The sequence below is a fragment of the Macrobrachium nipponense genome, chromosome 19 (assembly GCF_015104395.2).
Source record: "Macrobrachium nipponense isolate FS-2020 chromosome 19, ASM1510439v2, whole genome shotgun sequence".
NCBI lineage: Eukaryota > Metazoa > Arthropoda > Malacostraca > Decapoda > Palaemonidae > Macrobrachium > Macrobrachium nipponense.
The window spans coordinates 26,643,869-26,656,368 of record NC_061088.1 but is presented as its reverse complement, the minus strand read 5'-3'; the positions used below and the strand labels follow the sequence as shown (position 1 = coordinate 26,656,368).

Here is a 12,500-nt window from a genome sequence, read left to right as displayed (position 1 = left end):
AGAAAGAGAAAGGAAGAAAATTATATGCGAAATGGGGGAAGGTACAGAGGTGGGCTCAAGGGAGGTGGAGAAGCCCTGGGCGTGGGGCAGGGAACTGCCCATCTCTCTTGATGTCCTGCCGACGCCGATTCCCTAAGTGATAGTAAGGATACATGCCTTTTAATGGTAGGGATCAGCGGAGTCCCTAATGATGGGAAATTATATGGAAAGTCCCCACGTCGACTTTAACCCAGGCTGCGCATTCACACATACAGAAATGCGCAGGTTTGGTTCGCGTTGCCCATTTCGTGCGCAAGGGAACGAGACGAACAGACAGGTAGATGGATAAATAGATAAGTAGGCAGGCGGTCACGATGATGAAAGTGTTGGTCGGCAGTGTGAAGGAAAATATGAATACTTTTGAGATTAACTTGACACCGAAATAAATTGTGCGGAGGACACGCTAGTCAGTGGAGTAATAATAATAATAATAATAATAATAATAATAATAATAATAATAATAAATTACTATTACTACAAGTTCTATTCCGTATTCTACCAAGTATTTCAGGATTTATGAGATAATAATAATAATAATAATAATAATAATAATAATAATAATAATAATAATAATAAGAATTACTACAATTCTATTCCTTATTATACCAAGTATTTTAGGATTAATAATAATAATAATAATAATAATAATAATAATAATAATAATAATAATAATAATAATAATAATAATAATAAGTCCTTTTCAAAACAATTTAAACTTGAATGAAACTTGAATTAGCCAAGAAACCGAACCAAAATAAAGGTTAATTTTCAGACAAATCAAGCCCAGCTTTTGTCGGAGAGGAATTAAAACTGACGACAAAAAGTGGCGTCGAAAAAACAAATGTCAAACAGGGGTATTTTTTTTTTTTTTTTACGAGCGGAACGAAAACTGGCGTGAAAGGTTTAAAATAAAAAAAAGAAAAAAAAAGCATTAAGATTCCCCATATATCGTTCTTGATTGATGGATCACTCCAGCTTCTGTCAGCGGGCTATCAGCCTCTTCTGTCTGCAGATCCATCATATTCCTCGCTCTGATTTTCGGCCGCGAATTTCGTAAGTGTTGCGGTCAGGTATCGCCGGTAGCTTTGTCGGAATCAGCCCCACCCTTTTCAGATGGCTCCTTGTTACCTCCGACCAGGAGGATATGTTCATATTTTTTTTTTTTCCAGATTTGGTTCTGTGTGTTTTTTCTCAAATTTGATTGTGTGTGTTTATTTTCAAATTTGGTTCTGTGTTTTTTTTATTTGGTTCTGAGTGTGTGTGTGTTTTTTTTTGGCTCTGCGTGTTTTTTTTCAAATTTGGCTCTGTGTATGTTTTTTTCTTCGATATTGTAAATAGATAATATGCTATCTCATTTCGCTGTTTTTCGTCGTCTTGTTACTTTTGTCTTGTCATTATTTTTCTTTTTCGTCATTATTTTGTTTCTTAAAGATCAGCAGCTACTTGGTAACTCGTCACTGGTTGCTATTTCTTTTGAATAATACCAAATTGTCCTTATGACTTTTCCTCAGTGAACATCAGAATCAGAATCTTGAATGACCTCATTTGTAATGAATGCAAATATTCACCTTTAGATTTGCCGTCGTTCAACTCGTGCCAGCATCTTTCAACCCTGATCCTTACGTAAGCGCGCAGGAAGAAGAAAATACCTTACAGAATCCGGAAAAGAACTGATCCTGGTACCATGGTCCCAGGATCTGCATGGTCTCAGCTTTAGGACGATACGTCATTGAGCTTCTGGACGATACGTACCGTCAGTAGGGTCGGGGCTCGCGATCTCATCCCACTCTAATTGCACTGTCATTTTTGACTGCACGCAGGTCTTAGATATGGAGTGTGTTGGCATGTTGCCCAGTTAAAACTTCTTATTTTACTTAGGCTTAATATGTATGTTTGGTGCGCTTCGCAAGACAGTGTATGTAAATACTTACATACACGCGAGTACTCTTTGTTCGCAAGATTTTTTTTATTTATTTTTTATTTATTTTTTTTTTTTTTTGCAGAATTTTTAACGCACAGTTTGCTTCCTCTTTTATGCTAATTTGATTAATCGCTCTTCTGTATAAGGAAGGAACATTACTTGACTGCTTTCATGTCTGCTACGTTTAATTGTACAGCGCATGCGTATATGAACATCAGTTCAAGAAACACCCGGTTATTTGTAACTCTGTTGACTGGTATTAAATAGAATTTACACTCAGAGATGCTGTCTAGATTAACAATTTTTCCCGATAAGGAAAGAAAATGACTCGACTGGCCAAGACCTGTCCTTCGCAAGCATTCAAAATTGCATTGAAGAACAAAAGGAAGACTTACCATGATTCTTCTCAACTTGAGGTCGAGCAACCCCTCATCACTCGTTGTGACCCATTTTACGTGATGAACCACTCCATGAACTGTACGTTCGGTCAGAGGCCAATATTTGCTGTTCGTTCTGACCCCCTCATGTGTGTGATGGACCAATCATTGTTCAACAACAACTGGCTAGATATACTTGTCTAGGACCTCTCAACAAGCACTTGACCAATTATAGTTTACATGCCGGAATACAGATGTTACCCTGTTGTTACCTGCGACTCCCAGATGAAGAGAACATTTTCATGAAGATTTGGGCATGGCTAACCGCTTGGCGCCCTCGGGCACGCTGCGGTAACACTCTCATCTCAGCAGTGAGATGTTTGAGAGAGAGAGAGAGAGAGAGAGAGAGAGAGAGAGAGAGAGAGAGAGAGAGTATGCACAAATACCTCTGTAGAGTACTCGTGTTCATGGAAGGGTTTGGGCGAGAGAGAGAGAGAGAGAGAGAGAGAGAGAGAGAGAGAGAGAGAGAGAGAGAGAGTGTATGCACAAATACCTCTGTAGAGTACTCGTGTACTTGGAAAGTTTTAGGGGAGAGAGAGAGAGAGAGAGAGACCTTACCTTACAGACCTTACAGTTCGTTCGGGTTGCCCCAGGTCCCTCAGTGTGAGGCGCCTCTAATGTCTACCAGAGAGTTGCTAGTACATCTTCCGGTATATTTTGCATCTTCCAATCTTGGATGGTCTGGGATGCAGTTTAGATATTTGTCGAGCTTATTCTTAAACACATCTACGCTCACTCCTGATATATTCCTCAGATGAGCTGGCAACGCATTGAATAGACGCTGCATTATCGATGCTGGTGCGTAGTGGATTAATGTCCTGTGTGCTTTCCTTATTTTTCCTGGTATAGTTTTGGGCACTATTAATCTACCTCTGCTTGCTCTTTCTGATATTTTTAGTTCCATGATATTTTCTGTTATTCCTTCTATCTGTTTCCATGCCTGAATTATCATGTAGCGTTCTCTTCTCCTTTCTAGACTATATAATTTTAAGGATTGTAGTCTTTCCCAGTAGTCTAGGTCCTTAACTTCTTCTATTCTAGCTGTAAAGGACCTTTGTACACTCTCTATTTGTGCAATATCCTTTTGATAGTGTGGGTACCATATCATATTGCAATATTCAAGTGGACTACGAACATATGTTTTATAAAGCATAATCATGTGTTCAGCTTTTCTTGTTTTGAAGTGCCGTAACAACATTCCCATTTTTTGCTTTTGTTTACATTTTGCCAACAGAATTTTGCTATTTGATCAAATTGCATAAACATGTTCCTATTCATCATCACACCAAGGTCTTTAACTGCTTCCTTATTTGTGATTGTCTCATTATTAGGTCCCCTATATGCATATAGCTTTCCTTCTCTGTCTCCATAATTTATTGATTCAAATTTATCAGAGTTAAATACCATCCTATTTACCTCTGCCCAATCATATATACTTTGTTAAGGTCTCTTTGTAGAGCGTTTCCATATCTTCATCACAAGTAATTTCTCTACTTATTCTTGTGTCATCAGCGAAACTACTCACTACCGAATCCTTAACATTACTGTCTATGTCTTCAATCTAATAACAAACAATATTGCAGCTAGCACCGTACCTTGTGGCACACCGGATATTACCTTGGTTTCATCCGATTTCTCATCGTTTGCAATAACTATCTGTTTTCTGTTGTGTAAAAATTCTTTTAACCATCTTCCTACTTTATCTACGATATTGTGTTTTCTAATTTTCTTTGCTAATATATTATGGTCTACTTTGTCAAAAGCTTTTGCAAAGTCTAGATAAACCACATCTGTTTCATTTCCGCTTTTCATATTTTTGAATATGTTCTCACGGTGGACTAACAGTTGGGTTTGTGTACTTTTTCCGGGTACGAAACCGTGTTGTCCTATATTAAACAAATTATTTTTTATTTAAATGTTTCATAATATTTTTCTTCATTACCCTTTCATACACTTTCATAATATGTGATGTTAGACTCACAGGCCTATAATTACTTGCCTCTAGTCTTGATCCACTTTTGAAAGTAGGGGTGATATATGCTAATTTGTGCTCATCATAAATCTTGCCTGTATCTACACTTTGTCTTAATAATATTGCAAGTGGCTTTGCGATAGAATGAACTACTTTCTTTAACAAAATAGCAGGGACTCCATCCGGCCCTGCAGCAGCTCCATTTTTAATTTCATTAATTGCCTGCACCAAATATCAGCTTCCTTAATTTCTATGTCAGCTAAATATTCACTATTTTCGTCCCTTACTTCTATATCATTATCTTCATTATCTATTCTAGGGTGAATTCTCTCTTATATCGTTTCTGCCAGTATGTTGGCAAATTTCCTTTTTTTTCTTTTTTTCATTCGTTAATCTCCCTTCAATTCTCAGAGGCCTATTTCTATTCTTCTTTTATTCATCTTCTTCGCATATGAGTATAATAGTTTGGGGTTTTGCTTGATATTTAATAGGGTTTTTTCTTCCAAGTCCCGTTTTTTCATTTTCTTTTGATTGTATAATCTTTTGTTCTGCATTTTCTATCTTACTTTTTAGTTTCTATAACTTTCCATGCATTTTTTTCTTTTGCAAGACCTTTTTTCCACTTTCTGATTTTCTGGAACAAGATCCTTCTGTCTCTTGGTATGCATGAATGATGTTTACTTTTCTTCTTCGGTATATATTTATCCACTATTTTCTCCAATATTTTATATAATATCTCCGTATTTACCCTTATGTCATCACTTACGAAAATGTTATCCCAATCTTTGTTTAATTCTTCATTAATTTCTGACCATTTTATATTTTTTACTGTAGAAGTTGTATTTTCCATATCCTTCCCACTTTTTCATTTCTTGCTTATCTCTATTTTCACTTGCTTTGGAATGAACTGTTAATTCTATGACATTATGGTCTGAAAATACTCGCATTATAAACTATTATTTCTTTAACATAATTCATCTCGTTCACAAATACTAGGTCTAAAGTATTTTCCTTTCTTGTTGGCAGGTGATTTATTTGTTGAATGTTGTATTCTAGTAGCATATCTAATAGCTTTTCGAATTGCCTCTTATCTTCTGCACTACTATTACTCTCTTTTTTATATGTATAAGTACAACCACAATCTCCTATTCGTTCTTTCCATTCTACGAAAGAAGTTGAAGTCACCAGATAGGGAGAATAGTCCCAGTCCTTGTGATTTCTACATATATCATCCAATTTTTCAATTATTAAGTCAAACTCTTTAGTATTAGGAGGTCTATATATTACTATGTTCATCAATTTTTCAGATTCAAATTCTACGCTATTAGTTCACATTCTGAGTTACTATATTTCTCATATATTTTTCCTTGTTTTTTGTCTTTCCCATATATTGCGGTTCCCCCACCTTGATTCTATTTTTTCTATCTGATCTATAAGTTTGGAACCCTTTTATTTGATCATCATTCCCAGTCTCTTGGGAATACCAGGTTTCACTTATATTCATTATATTTATTTTCTTTTCATTTTGGGTTAGTTCTTCTAAGTACTCTATTTTTCTTTTTGAGTTACTCGTAACTAAACCCTGCGCATTCATCACTATGATGGTTTGCGTGTTTTCTCCTTCGTTTAATAATGGTAGTAATAAGGATTTTCCCATGTCTCTTTCCTGTTCTGGTATGTTGTTCTTTTTTTCATTTCCAGAAATTAATTCTGACATTAAAAAAATCCAACTTTTCCATAATCTTTGATCTTCCTTCATCATAATTATTAAATTTTGTGTCTGAATCTGCAATTTTCCCTTCCGTTTCTTCTGCAATATCCTCTTGCATAATAAATACAGTTATTATCTCTTGAGTAGAATTTCGGAGCTGATGCTTTGAAATTTTTTGCTGACACCTCTGCATATCTCATTGGTGGTTTGCTTTTCTCTTTTACCTGATATTCTTGATTTCTCTCTTTATTTGTTTCTTTCTTATTTTGGATTTTATTACTTGGTTGGTTATTTATTTGATTATGATTCATGGCTACAGGGTGCATATATTTGCATTTTTTGTCGAACTTACATCCTTTTCCTTCTTTTAGGTTTTTACATATTTTTGGATGCAGATCTCTGAGAGAGAGAGAGAGAGAGAGAGAGAGAGAGAGAGAGAGAGAGAGAGAGAGGTTATGCGCAAATACCTCTGTAAAGTACTCGTGTACATGGAAGGGTTGGGAGAGAGAGAGAGAGAGAGAGAGAGAGAGAGAGAGAGAGGGAGGTTATGCACAAATACCTCTGTAGAGTACTCGTGTTCATGGGAAGGTTTGGGAGAGAGAGAGAGAGAGAGAGAGAGAGAGAGAGAGAGAGAGAGAGAGAGAGAGAGAGGGGGGGGGGGGTTGTGCACAAATACCTCTGTAGAGTACTCGTGTACTTGGAAAGTTTTAGGGGAGAGAGAGAGAGAGAGAGAGAGAGAGAGAGAGAGAGAGAGAGGTTATGCACAAATACCTCTGTAAAGTACTCGTGTACATGGAAGGGTTTGGGAGAGAGAGAGAGAGAGAGAGAGAGAGAGAGAGAGAGAGGAGAGAGGTTATGCACAAATGCCTCTGTAAAGCACTTGTGTACATGGGAGGGTTAGAGAGAGAGAGAGAGAGAGAGAGAGAGAGAGAGAAGAGAGAGAGAGGGGTTATGCACAAATACCTTTGTAGAGTACTCGTGTACTTGGAATGGTTTAAGACAAGTGCGGAAGGAAATAACATTGATTTGCAAACGAAAAATTGTCCTTATTTTTGTTATGAGAAACACGGGAGTGGTAGCTATGACAAACTCTCTTCCTTTTGGGAAAGGATTAGAATTTTGTGCACTTATTAAATTCCTCAAAAATTAACGTTATTGTTTCCTAGCGTCCACGAAACAAAGAGGATGAAGAGTCATAAATAGATAAATAAATGTAAATACAACGAAGGTAAATAATCACGGTTGTTCAAATTACTGATGAAACATTCGTGTCAAGCAATGAGAGGTGTAAAGGAACAGTGAATATTAATTCTGAAATGAGAGGAATAAGTGAAGAAATAGAATGTAGCAGTAAATGACAACGCATAATCTGATGAAGATCTAATGAGGGTTTGAAGAAGTGTCGAATTTATTATCCGACTTGGTAAAAGGAATTAAAAGATAGAAAATTGAATAAGATCATGAAATCGTGTCCTCTGTTAACTGAAATTTTCGGTAAAATAATTATGTATACAGTTCCTCTGTCCGTGGATATTTTCGGTGCGTCGGAATGATACCGATTTACCTCCTGAAAAAAACATATTGAAAACACTTTCCGACAAATGTACCTCATCATGTTGGTGGTATTTACATGGTTCTTTCATGTTTACAAATGTCTTCCGGGTAATTAAAGCTGTGTTTTGTATACACAGCTCTTCTTTTAGGGTTATTACAATTTCTTCTTAATATGTGGATACTTTATCATCCTTGCACCTTGTTGCAAATTGCTCTCAACTGCATTCTGTTCCGAAATGTTGAAAGGACTTGCATGCGTATGTGTGTGTACATATATATATATATATATATATATATATATATATATATATATATATGTGTGTGTGTGTGTGTGTGTGTGTGTGTGTGTGTGTGCGTGTATAAATATATATATATATATATATTAAATCCATTATTTTTTATTCAACGTTATTGTCTATGGATAAAAAGACCTATACATAGAATCGTTTCCTCTCGTCCCTATGGCTGTTTCATAGAATCAGCTGTACATGGCATAATCCCTTCCCTTGCCTAAAGACCGATGCTTAGAAACCCATGCTTATAAAATCATCCTTCCTTTGGTCCCCATTATCATTTCATAGAATCGATCTTTCCCCCATTATCTGCTCTCTTCATAGAATCACGTTTAAAGAGAATTACCCTTAGTTTGTCTCCATCATCGTTCCATAGAGTTACCCAATCTTTCGTAGCAATTATTGGTTCATAGACGCCCTGGTGCGTAAATCACCTCTCTCTCTCTCTCTCTCTCTCTCTCTCTCTCTCTCTCTCCGTAGGGAATAGTGCTGTCAGTGCACCTCATAAGGTGCAATGTAGGCATTACTTGAGTTTCTTTGTAGCGCCCTATCGGCCCCCTAGCTGCAACAGCTTTCATTTCTTTTACTGTACATCCATTCATCTTACTTTTCACCCTGTCCTAATAATTTATCCATAGTGCAACTGCGATGTTTTCTTCTTTATATCTCTCAAACTTTTTTACCGTCAATTTCCGTTTATAACTCTTAGTAACCTCACAGGTCAGGCCTTTGGCCTAATTTCTATAATGTATTTTATTCTATACTCTCTCTCTCTCTCTCTCTCTCTTCTCTCTCTCTCTCTCTCTCTCTCTCTCTCTCTCTCTCTGACATAGCTTACGTACATTAAAGCTTTTACCTTGGAATCCTCATTACCTGTCATTTGATTCCGTCCACGTCTGGTCCTTCAGTCGGGTGCCAAAGGCCGTTTGTCATGGCAGTCTATATGGGCGAAGTTGAGAATTTCATTATCCTCTTTGTTCTTACCTGTGGGAAAGAAATAGGGTTTGCATAGGCACGGCTTTTTTTTCTCTCTCTCTGGAAAGAATACATCAGTTTGATTAATATGTTTGGCGAACAAACTTTGGTTCAGGAGGTGAGAACTGCATATGGCATCTCTAGCTTATTTATTATATATATATATAGATAGATTATATATATATATAGATTCTATATATTATATATAATATATATATATATATATATATATATAAACAGGGTGGAGAAAAGCCAGCGTAGCAATATATATTTATTGTCCAAATTTCCGAGACTTTGGGTCTCATCTCCAGGGCTGTAAAAATACAAAATACACAAATTAAAACAAGACTCAGTATTAATTTAGTATATTCTACAGCCTGAAGGTGAGACTCAAAGTCTCGAAAATTTGGACAATAAGTATATAATGCTGCGCTGGCTTTTCTCCATCCTATTTATATTTAATCTACAGCGTTCCAGATGCCCCAGCCTTCTATATATATATATATATACTATATATATATATATATATATAATATATCTATATCTATATATATATATATATGATATATATATATATATAATATATATATATGTGTGTGTGTGTGACGGTACTTACTTTCATCGCACAGCTCTAAGGTAGTGTGCCGACTTGGAGGCTATACTTTGGAGAATTAGCAAAAAGGGTTCTAATTTTGGATGAGAAATTAAATTGATATATCCATACAAATTACGTTTTATTCTTCGTTAGGGATTCTTACAAAGGTTTTTCCACCTTCTGAGTTACTGGGCTCTTGGACTGATAAAACTTAATTGGCACTTGTTGCAATTACGAGTCTATAGGCACGAGGGAATTTCACTGAGTATTGATTGTCACTTTCACTGTCTTTGATTGATTCGCACACCACACTTTTGCACCTGTTCTTCTTCGCTGGACTCTGTGACTTTTCTTCCTTCTGTCTGTAGCTGAGCCACTCGTTCTCCCCTCGTTCCCCTCTTTGTCGTTTTCTTCTCTTGACTTCTCTGTTCCCCTTTTTTCTCTGCTCTGTCTTCTTCTCTCTCTGTCTGCCCTTTTTGTTGGGTTGAAATCTCCTTAGCCCCGCCTTTGGATTTTTGGATTCTGACTGGGTGTGGCATTTTCTGAAAGACTTTTTGTGTCTTAGTGGCTACAGACATTATACAAGACCGCCTTCCTGTCATGCCTTCTACAATGATTCGTAGGCTCTGAATTTGTATACGCCTCCTTCTTCATGTCCTGGCTTCTTGGGGGCGTATCCCTTTAGTAACCTCATAGGTCATTCGTTGATACCCCTTTTGGGCTGTCTTATGACCAACACTCATGGCTTTTGATTCGTCGATACTAGAGGCCTACCTTTGGAAGGGTGGAGCTTTCAAGAATTTGGTACTTCCCTCTTTCTAACAACGGGTCATAGAATTCCTTTTTAACGTATGCCAGATGGCTCTCTCTGACCTGTTCACGAAGGGAACGGCGATTAGTCATAGGCGCTAATGAGAGTAGTTTCCAATTTCTCGAATATGCCTGGGCGATGTCCCTCATCGGCTATAATCTCTTGTCGGTCACTAATCGCTGGTACGGACAGAATATTTTTTGGGGGAGATGGAAACCAGATGTCTGATGGCTAAAAGCCTAATGTTTGGAGTAACAAAATCACTTCTCTAAGAAAAATCATTATCTTATTCCCTTTTCTCTTTTCTTCCTTATTATCCGTTTCGTGCCTTTTTCTTAAGTATTATTAAGTTATTGTCTTTTGGAATAACGACACTGCCACACTATTACATATATATATATATATATATATATATATATATATATATATATATATATATATATATATATACATATATATATATATATATATATATATATATATATATATATATATATATATATATATATATATATATATATATGTATATGTATACACACACACACTTGCAATCACCAGGACACGCGATGTATACAGGTAAATCTCCCACATACCGCAGGGAAAAATGAAACACTAGGTCTAAATTCAGAACTGTTGCCTATTTAGTTTTCGAAAGAGAAGTGCGTGTTTGTGTTTGTGTTTGTGTGTTTAGATATCGAAAGCTGCTGTCATGTAAAATAAATGGAGAACTCATGTTATGTAATGTGACTGACTTTTTTTTTATTCCGTGCTGTTAGATCTGCGATGTGCCCATGTATTTTTTTTATTTATGTATTGATAAGCAGAGTGAATTTTTTTTTTTTAATACTTCATTTTGACTGGCTTTAGGTCACGAATATGAGTTACATAACTGCTTATGTACTTACCCAATAGTTCTCAAAAATAGTAACAAGAGATTATTCCTCTTTAGCATTACAGTTGTATTCACCGACCGTGATACCCCACATTTCAGTCCCAAACAACAATACCGTTTACCCAATAGCATAATCCTGATGCATTAATCATCATACCTGTGTCACTCAGTTAATCACTGTCACTGTCGTTTTACGTCTTTGCTTAAAACAAGCTGTATGGGTTATTCTCCCCCCCCCCCCACCCCCCCCCCCCCCCTTTCCCTTCACATACACACAGACACACATTCGCTGTTGGCGGTCGTGTCCTTCTGTCACGTTCGCCGTTCGTATCTGACCCCTATATGCTGCTTTGTGGCTCAGGTCTCCCTTTGTGAGCTCGTCGGTATTACGATCCGTCCTCATAATCTTTAATTAATCCACCTTTAGAACAGCATGAAGGGATTAATTCTCATATCAGTTTTATGCGTGTTTTTTTTATTCAATAAATTTATTCGCGTCATTTGCAATAGCTTGTATGTACAAGTATTTGATTCATTTCGAAAGGTATTTAAAAACCTTTCACGTTTTTCTCCTGTTAGGTAATGCAAGTCGATAAGATACCCCAGTAAGATATGAATCTAATAAGCATTTTGTTTCATCATTCAGCTGCTTACCTATAGTAGTAGTACAATAAACAATAATGACTAATTACATGAGATTTTCTTGATATTTAAACTGACAACTCTGTGTTGCATAGCGGTTGTTCCATGAAGGCATAATCAACACTTACCACAAGCGAAGTGCTGGTTCTCAAGGAAGTCAAACTCGTACTTGACCCACAGCGCCAAACTTGGGGTTGTGTGTGCACTAAGCAGTAAACTTCAAGATTGACAGAGGAAACTTAGCCGAGTCTCGAAAGCTCTCTTGGCATATTTTGCACAAGATGTATCAAAATATTTTTCTACTAGGGCGATGATATTGATCATTTTATCATTATTATTATTATTATTATTATTATTATTATTATTATTATTATTATTATTATTATTATTATTATTATTATTATTTACTAATAAAGACACATTCCTCGTGTTTGTCTTGCATGGTTTAGAAAAAAGGCACTAGATAAAAGTTTAATTAGATGTAAACTACAACTTTCTGCCTTTACTAAGGTCCACTTCAACTGTACTAAAAACTAATTAAAAAGTGTTTACAAAGGGACAAAAAGTAAACAGAAAACAATCGAAAAAAAATTGAAAGAGCAATTAAAATTAAAACTGTCAGTTTGGAGTCTTCCTTTCTTGAAGACGTCTCTTGTTG

General features: G+C 36.2%; 1 protein-coding gene across 5 annotated transcripts in view; it reads left to right on the top strand.

The window, feature by feature from the left end:
* Positions 1-12,500, top strand: part of LOC135215357 (myosin light chain kinase, smooth muscle-like) — a 473,102-nt gene that overhangs the window by 285,447 nt on the left and 175,155 nt on the right. The window lies entirely within an intron of this gene.